This window comes from Coffea arabica, chromosome 2e (assembly GCF_036785885.1).
Source record: "Coffea arabica cultivar ET-39 chromosome 2e, Coffea Arabica ET-39 HiFi, whole genome shotgun sequence".
In the NCBI taxonomy this organism is placed as follows: Eukaryota; Viridiplantae; Streptophyta; class Magnoliopsida; order Gentianales; family Rubiaceae; genus Coffea; species Coffea arabica.
The window spans coordinates 8,923,543-8,932,864 of record NC_092313.1 but is presented as its reverse complement, the minus strand read 5'-3'; the positions used below and the strand labels follow the sequence as shown (position 1 = coordinate 8,932,864).

General features: G+C 39.8%; 1 long non-coding RNA gene across 1 annotated transcript; it reads right to left on the bottom strand.

Moving 5' to 3' along the window:
* Nucleotides 1-2,431: 2,431 nt before the first annotated feature.
* On the bottom strand, nt 2,432-4,901 carry LOC113729604 (uncharacterized). Its single transcript, XR_011841110.1, has 4 exons — nt 4,663-4,901; nt 4,211-4,322; nt 3,132-3,764; nt 2,432-2,914 (listed from the first exon to the last, which is right to left on the bottom strand). It is a non-coding gene; the product is annotated as an uncharacterized lncRNA (long non-coding RNA).
* Nucleotides 4,902-9,322: the final 4,421 nt, after the last annotated feature.

Below are 9,322 nucleotides of genomic sequence, written 5' to 3'. Positions count from 1 at the left end.
ATTTCACCGTGTAGGCGCCTTCGGTTGTAGTGGCTAATCCAATCCCTGCTTCAAATTTGCTTTGTATCTTATTATCAGTTGAAAATTGGAGTGTTTATTTGCTCTTGTGGTTTACAAAATGACCCCCTGAAGTTCTTTTAGATGAGCGTCCAAGATTAAGTCTGTTTACCATTCCGCGTCCACTCCCATTCCCCACTTCAATTAAAATCTTTCGTTCCTTGTAGGGCTGTAAACGAGTCGAGTTGAGTCGAATTTTGACCTAATCGAGTCGAGTCTTGACTTATTTTTATTGAACTCGAAGTCGAACTCGAACTCGACGAGCTAACAATTTAAAACTCGAGCTCGAGTTTGACTCGATTCGAGCCGAACTCGAGGTCGAGCTCGGAAAAATAAAAAATAAATAAAATAATATTTTTTTCTTAATAAATAATAAAATATTAAGGATATATGTAATTTTACTATTAAAATAATATATATATATATATACTCGAGCTCGCGAGCCTAACGAGCTTAATATTTAACATTTTGAGCTCGAGTCAGCTTGAACTTGACTCGAGGCGCTCGCGAGCCAAACCGCTCGGTTCGTTTGCAGCCCTAACTTCCTTGGTTTGGTGGCCATTGGGGTTCTTTCACAAAGATATATATCATCACATACGCTGGTGAATTTTCATTGCAGCAATTTTTTTTTTTTTACCATTCCGCGTCCACTCCCATTCCCCACTTCAATTAAGATCTTTCGTTCCTTGGCTTGGTGGCCCATTGGGGCTTTCACAAAGATATATATCATCACATATGCTGGTGAATTTTCATTGCAGCAAAAAAATTTTTTTTTTTTTTTAAAAAAAGATTATATGACTATAGGATCGCAATAACTTAGCTGGAAGACCTTGCAAACTGCCAATTAATATGAGTACTATCTACGTCACCAAGTAATTGAATAAGGGCTTGTCCTCGGTTGATGACAGATACTGATTTTAGATAATCAATTTTTATGATGTTCTCAATTTTTTTGCATTTTGATTATCGATTTTTTAAATCAATAAAAGCTAAAAACTATAATCATTTAAAGAGTATTTTTTGCTAATTCTGATTATTCTCTATAATCAGATTTTGTAAAATTTAAAACAACCGAGAACAAGCCCTAGTTTAGTCATGATTCTGTGCATAAATTTGCATTCAAGTTCTGCGCGCAATCAGTCGTTGGCTATATTTCGTAATGTATGTCGGTAGTGCTAGATTAGAACCGATACGGCACCCTTTTCACTACATCCTCATTTTTTTTTTTATTACGGAGTAGGTGTTCGGGTCAATTCTTACGGGGACCGACTAATCCCATTCCGACCCTGGAGGAGAGGCCCCATCCTCCTGAACACGATAATCACTGGATTCGAACCTTTGCGGACACTGAACACCAGCTCTTAAGGAGGCTTGTTGAGACCAACCGAGCTGTCCATGAGTCCTCCTTATTTGAGTCCTTTTTTTTGCAAGTTCCTTATTTGAGTCCTGGTAGGGCCTTCATTCAAGTGTTAGTAACAAAGAAGAGGAGGGATTAGAACAACGTCAAAGAAGTCGCACATTGAAATGGTACCCGCGTGGACCTCGGCTTGAGCTTAAATCTACCCAATACTGCCATTCGGCAACTCCCAACCCATTGGCAAAGGAAAAGCCCAATCTCCAGGTTCAAGTTCCACGGACCAATTAGGGATTTGCTTATCACTCAACCCTAATATTTGGTTTCGGTTTTACTGCGGCGGGGGAAAAAAGAGCGCCAGAAGACATTTGCTCTTTTCTCTTCATCTGCATTGGTTTTTTAACTTCAATCTGCTTCTTCAGGTTTTCCACTTTTTCTTCCCGCCTTTCTTTTGTTTTCTTTATGCATCTTTAGTATGTACATCACTATATATTATACATAGCGTGTACATTACATTCAATCTTTGTTGCTGTTTGGTTTCTTGCCTGTTGCTTCTTCTTTTGTTTTTATCTTATTTTTACTTATCTCTAAGCTTTAAGTCACTGTCTTAAGTTTTGCCTGTTATATTGTTTTGTTGATCAGCTATTTGGTGCCTTTTTGGACATGTCTATTACTTTTTTCATTGTAAACTTCCTTTGGTTTGCGTTGGAAGGTTTAAATTCTGTCCTTGAGCTATTTGTTCACTCAAAAACGAAGTTTCCAAGAGCAATTCAAATTTGTCTTTTGCCAACATTTCGCAAGCAAAAATAGCAAAAAGATAATGGCCATACTGACATACAACTATTTGCTCCAGAAAAAACACAAAGGCTCAGGACGAAATTAACAAAAAGCATGAAAGAAAAACTAAAATAATAACTCTTATAAGAAAAAGATGGTAAAAAAATTACAATTAGATAACAACCATAATATTTTTTTAAAATATCCAAAAATTTTATTTAAACAATAAACAATAAACCCAGAAAAAATGCATAATTTGCTTATAAAACAATCAAAATTTGCAACTCAAATCAACAAATACAAATTTACTTCATGCAATAATTTTAACTAAACAGATACCACACTCTTGCCAACAACAGATTTTGATGGAAGATATTCTTCAATTAAGAGTGGTGTTTCAAATGTGCTCCTTTTGTTTAGTTAGAAGTGATAAGAATCATATAATCTCTAAGATTAACTCTTTTGCCTTAGGTATTATGCTAGATGAGGAAATCTTACTTTGTTAGGGTCAAGTTCACTGACTTTATTTTCAACTCAAACCCTTGCGAGATTTTACATAGCATTTCTGGTCATTTCTGGTCATTGCATAGATTTTACATCTGGACGTTAACGAACCTCTGCCTGCATCTCACCTTGAATTGCTGCTGCCAAGGCATTCCTCATTTCCTCGCTCCAGTTTTCTCCCACGCCCTCTTGGATTGTTTCCAGGAATGCTTCTTTCACAACCTATGTCTCAAGTAAAATTGACAAATTTATTACTTTCTTTATTAATTGCTTCGTAATAAAAACTTTGAATGAAGTGATTCCTACATGTTTGCTTGTTAAATTATGATCAAGAATGGATTTTGTATTTCCACATTAGCATATAATATATCTATCAGTTACACTCCATCAAAATTCAAGAGACACCACTATTAGGACAGAGCTTTAGAACTAGTGGTACCTCAAAATGGAATCTAAGAACTCCCTTTTGGAGATGAACAGATCCCAACCACTTGACAGTAGTATCGGCAAACACCACTTTGCCCTTCTCACGCAGCTGCACTACTGATTCGCAAATCTGATCTCGTGTACAATACAACCTTGTCAGATCCCAACAATTTGCAGGATCTTGAGATCTAGCTTCCAAGCACTGCAAGTGCTTTCAAGTACGTGGAATATCTTCACCAATTAATTTTGGTATCCACATGTAAACTAAACCATAAACAATAATTACTCGTATTGCTTTACTGGTTTTCTAATCTCCCCAAGAATGACAACCCGTTAAATTTGTACATGTCCATGTTAATCATTGCTTAATGCTTCTCTTTTGAATTTTAATATCGATAGATAGAGATGCCTGAAATATAATTATGCATGAGTGTAATTGGTGGTCTTTGTCAGATTTGGATCAACAGTTCACAATAGGAGAATAAACAATATAGTCCATCATACTCTTTTTTTTTTTTTTTATCAATTGTCATCATCTATCTACTCCTATTCTAGAGGATAATCCAACAGAACCACAGAAAATTGATCGAACTGAATCACCATCGGATCATATAAGTGCATTGCGCACCCATATAGTCCATCATACCTGTAGAGGAAAAAGTGGAGACCATCATCAACGAGATAATGAAAAAAATTGTTAAAGGGTATAGCTCTTCAGAGAAAAAAAAATACTAGTAACAAAGAAGAAGATTCAGAGCCAAAAGTATTAAAGTTATGGTGCTTTTAAAATTGATGAAGTATAAAAATAGAATACCAACAAATCATGGAAGATAGACACGACCCAATGTTTATTTTTTTCAGTTTAAAAACGACCTTTCCTGTTGTGGTAGTAGCATACGCCAGGTTGATGAACAATTGAACACTCGTTGTTTGATGAACAATTGAACACTCGTTGTTTATAGGGATGGTGGAAGACAAGAAATGACAACATAAATTTATTATTATTGTTTATGGTAATATCTATTTAGCCATTTCGCAAAGTCGGGCAAAATTTACGAAAATGACAACAGAAAATGAATTGAGCCAACACACCATCTTGAAAACCTTGGCAGCATGTGCCCAGATCTTGGGATTGTTCTGTGGATCATCGGTGTCCCTTAGATATGAGAACATGTTCTTTGCCTCTGGTGCTTTCTCCAGGATCCTTAACCATGTAGCAACAAGATATTAACCGTGAAATTGGCAAGAGAAAAGAAATTATTCAAGGAAGAAAGAGACACAATATTCAGCTATCACGAGCCTAAAATAGTGATTTTAGATAGTGCTAATGATTTAAATAAGCTATTTTCAGTTTGCAAATGTTTCAGGTGCTCAATTCGATTCAAACTCGTTCAACCATTTTCTTAACTACACAGAGCTAGACGTAGATACAAGCAACCTCTTCTGTACTACTCCATATCTCTGTCTCTGTGTGTGTGTGTGTGTAGAAAGTTTAAATTCTGCAAAGCAAACGAATTGGTCGGAAACTGGTGGTGCAAACTTACGATGTAGATATACGAAAACCATGTAGAGGAATATCTTGTTTCAGCAGCTCCCACGACTCCTTCACCAGAGCTTCTTGCTTCTAGCTCAACACCATTCTTGCTCCTTAATTTTCTGAGCTGATTGCTAAATAGCTAGCCCCACCCTTCCCAGCTTTATATTGGCCTTTTGGGCAATACGGGGGGTTTAAATGTAATCTTCAGAAAGTTAAACAGGGTTAGCCATAAAACCATATGTGATAATTGACAGTTGACAACAACGTAGGGCATCATTTAAAAAAAAAAAAAAAACAATTGGATGAAATATTTTTAGCAATTTATCTTGCAGCTATCCACCGTGCAAAGCACGATAATTTCCTCCCAGTTGGGTGTTCCTGTTTCTGAACCTTCGTTTAACACTTTTCGGGCTGCTACAGATCTCTAACTCGCCAGTGTCAAAAAGCCACCTTCATCAGTTTAATCAGTGAACTGGTCTCGACTTACCTGAGGAAGAGAGAAAAAAAATGGTGAACTGGTCTATTTTGAAGGTTGGAGTTAATTTGTCATGGAGTATGAGGAAAAATACAGAAGTCGTGATCTAGAATACAGGAAAGGCGTGTTCCAGCTGGAAGAAGGAGAGAGGCGTGTTCCAGTTTGTGTGAAAGGCGCAGCCACGCAACTTGAGGAAGTAAGGCGTGACTTACAAATCACGCCTTCTATCTGTTATAACAGAATTATGCTTCTGTTTGGCACAAGTGGAGCTGATGATTCCAGAACTTCCACGTGGCCTCACCTGATTAGCTAGTTTAGAAGTTAGTTAGTCTGGAAGTGCCATAAAAGGCTGAAGAATCCGAGAGTTAGACAGATTTTTGTCATATTATTTCCATTGTTTGTAAACAGAAATTGGCTCTGCCAATTTCCCTCTCTTTTCTTTTTCAATTCCTTCAATCTTTCCCCTTCTTGGCTAAATCCATTATTTCTGTTCTTGTAATTGGTTTTCCAGATTCAATTAATGAAAGTTGAAGTTCATTCGTTCACTAATTCATTGATTCTTCATTAACTGATTTTATTCATTCAAGCTTGTTCCTTCTGATTTCCGCATTAGTTCTGGCTTCTCTGGTTTCTGGTCCATAACAGTGGTATCAGAGCTTAGCTACGAGCCATTGGGATGACAAAATCTCAGGAGGAGGTGTTAAAAAAAGATATCTCTGAGCTAGGCAGTGTGGTCAAGGTGTTGGGACATAGGCAAGAAAGCACAGAGAAGACTCTCAAAAATCTAGACCAAAAATATGAAAGTATGATGGCTATGATGGCTCAGATGATGGCAAAATTCAATGACAAGAACAAGGAGGCAGAAAGTAGTAGCTCCATTGAAGGACCTAAGAAGGAAGGAACACAGGAGGAAGGCTATGACAGATCAGATTGGAGGGAGACCAGAACCTACTCCAGAATGCCTAAAGTGGAGTTACCTAACTTCACAGGAGATAATCCCAGGGAATGGATCCGTAAGGCTAATAAGTTCTTCAAGATCAATGGAGTGGAGGAGAACATGAAATCTGAGATTGCTGAGCTATACCTGAGGGACAGAGCTGATACCTGGTTCCATGGAGTATTCAGTGGCAGGGGAACCATTCCATGGACAGAACTGGCTACTGCTTTGTGTAAAAGGTTTGGGGAGGGTACACCAGAAGAAGCTATTGAAGAATTCAACAAGCTTAGGCAGGAAGGATCCATAGCAGACTACCTGGAAAAGTTCGAGCTACTCAAAGCACTGGTAATGCCTTCCCTCCCTCATTTGGCAGATTCCTACTATAAAGCATGTTTCCTAAGTGGTCTAAAGGAAGAAATAGTCAATATGGTTAAAATGGCCAAACCTGCAACCCTGTCAGATGCAATAGAAGCAGCCAAGCTACAAGAAAAGAACCTGAAAGCTATGCAAAAGTTTCACAAACCCCTACCTAACAGCCCCCAGACACACAGAACCCCTTTCCACCCACAGAGCCATAACAAATGGAACCCCACCCCATCCAGATCCTCAGATAAAAACCCCACAGACACCTACAGAACCCCAAACAGCAACACTAACCAGTTCAAAAAGATCACCCCTAGTGAGTTCAATCTCAGGAGGGAGAAAGGACTATGTTATAAATGTGCTGAACCTTACACACTTGGCCATACTTGTAAACAATCCCACATCCATCTTCTGCTAGTACATGATGACAATGAGAAACAGGTAGCTAGTGAGGAAGGAAGAGAGACTGAACCTGAAGTTTTCTGTGATTGCATTGAAAGCAAAATTGGGGATGAACATATGGAAATCTCCATCAATGCTCTAGCAGGAGGTAGTGAACACCAAACTATTAAATTGAAGGGGTTAGTAAAAGGGAGAACTATCACTGCACTTATTGACAGTGGTAGCACTCACTGTTTCCTGGATGCACAACTAGCTAGCAATCTGAAACTGGTTAGTAGTGGTCCACCCCTAGTTGTTAAGGTAGCTAATGGGGAAAAGGTACAGTCCAACAGCCTAGCTAAACCTGTAGTGTGGAAAATGCAAGGCTATGAATTCCAGCACCAGTTCAATACACTGAAGCTAGGAGGATGTGATATGGTGCTGGGTGTAGACTGGCTGGCCAGATTCAGTCCTATGGAGTTTGACTTCAAGGGGCTTAGTGTGAAGTTCAGGAAAGGGAAACAGCAGGTGGAACTGAAAGGGGAGAGGGATCAGGTGCAGCTAAGGTTGATCAAAGGGAGTAGACTACATAAGTGGGCCAGGAAACAGGCCTATGGAATTATGGCTCAACTCAGTGCAGTCCAGGAGGAGGTACAGGCCAATGCTACTACACCCCCAGAGGTGGAAAAGGTACTGCAGGATTTTGAGGAGGTATTCAAAGAACCTCAAGGGCTGCCCCCTGAGAGGGGTCATGATCATTCCATTACCCTTAAAGAGGGGTCTAAACCTTTCCAGATCAGACCATACAGGTGTCCCTATATTCAAAAGACTGAGATTGAGAAGCTGGTGCAAGAAATGTTGGGAAATGGTATCATTCAGCACAGTAATAGCCCCTTTGCATCCCCTGTACTTCTGGTAAAAAAGAAGGATGGCACCTGGAGATTCTGTGTTGATTATAGGCAATTAAATGAGCTGACAGTCAAAAATAAATACCCTATACCCCTTATTGATGAACTTTTGGATGAGTTGACAGGTTCCAAATATTTCACCAAGATAGATTTGAGGGCAGGCTACTTCCAGATCAGGGTGAAGGCAGCAGACATTCCCAAGACTGCATTTAGAACTCATCAGGGGCTCTACGAGTTCAAGGTGATGCCATTTGGGCTCACCAATGCCCCTGCTACTTTCCAGAGTCTGATGAACCATGTCTTTCAAAAGCAGCTAAGGAAATTTGTGCTTGTATTCTTTGATGATATCTTGATATATAGCTCAAGTTTGCAGGAACATTTGAAGCATGTTACAGAAGTCCTAGACATCCTCAGGAAACACCAACTGTATGCCAAAAGGAGCAAATGTGCCTTTGGCCAAAAACAGGTGGAGTACCTGGGACACATCATATCTGCTGAAGGAGTAAAAGCTGACCCTGAGAAGATTGAAGGTATGGTGAATTGGCCTACACCAGGAAATGTGAAACAGCTGAGAGGGTTCCTAGGCCTGACAGGGTACTATAGGAGATTTGTTAGGGGATATGGTGGTATAGCTAAACCATTGACTGCACTACTGAAGAAGGACAGCTTCCATTGGGGACCAGAAGCAGATGAGGCATTTCAGAAGCTCAAAAGGGCCATGTGTGACACACCTGTCCTGGCTCTACCTGACTTCAACCAACCATTTGTAGTAGAAACTGACGCCTGTTACAGTGGGATAGGGGCAGTATTAATGCAGAACAGAAGACCTTTAGCCTATATCAGTCAAGGTTTGGGGCCTAGGAATATGGGGCTATCTATTTATGAAAAGGAGCTACTAGCTTTAGTTACAGCAGTCTCAAAATGGAGACATTACTTGGAGGGCCAACACTTCATCATCAACACTGATCATCAGAGTTTAAAGTACTTGCTGGAACAACGGATCACCACACCCCTGCAGCAGAAGTGGTTAACTAAGCTCATGGGGATGAGTTATGAGATCCACTACAGGAAGGGAAAGGAGAACGTGGTAGCTGATGGCCTTTCCAGGAGGGGAAACTCAGGCTTGGAGTGCACTGCAATAACCACTATAGTACCAGAATGGATCAAGGAGGTGATTAGTAGCTACCAAGGAGATGACTGGGCACAGAATATCATCAGGGAAGTTCTACTTAAACCAGACCTGATTGCCAATCACAGCTATCAGAATGGTATACTGAAGTTTAAAGGAAGGGTAGTAGTGGGATCAGGAGGGGAGATAAGGAAAAAGCTGATCAACACCTTACATGACTCCCAATTGGGGGGGCATTCTGGGATTCAGGCCAGTTTCATGAGAGCCAAGCAGTTGTTCTATTGGCCAGGTATGCACAGAGACATCAAAACAGCAATCCTAAAATGTGATATCTGTAGGAAGTGTAAGGATGAGCATGTATCCTATCCAGGGCTCCTACAACCCCTGCCAATTCCACAGTACCCCTGGAGCCACATCACTATGGATTTCATTGAAGGATTACCTAACTCTGAAGGAAAGGATACTATCATGGTA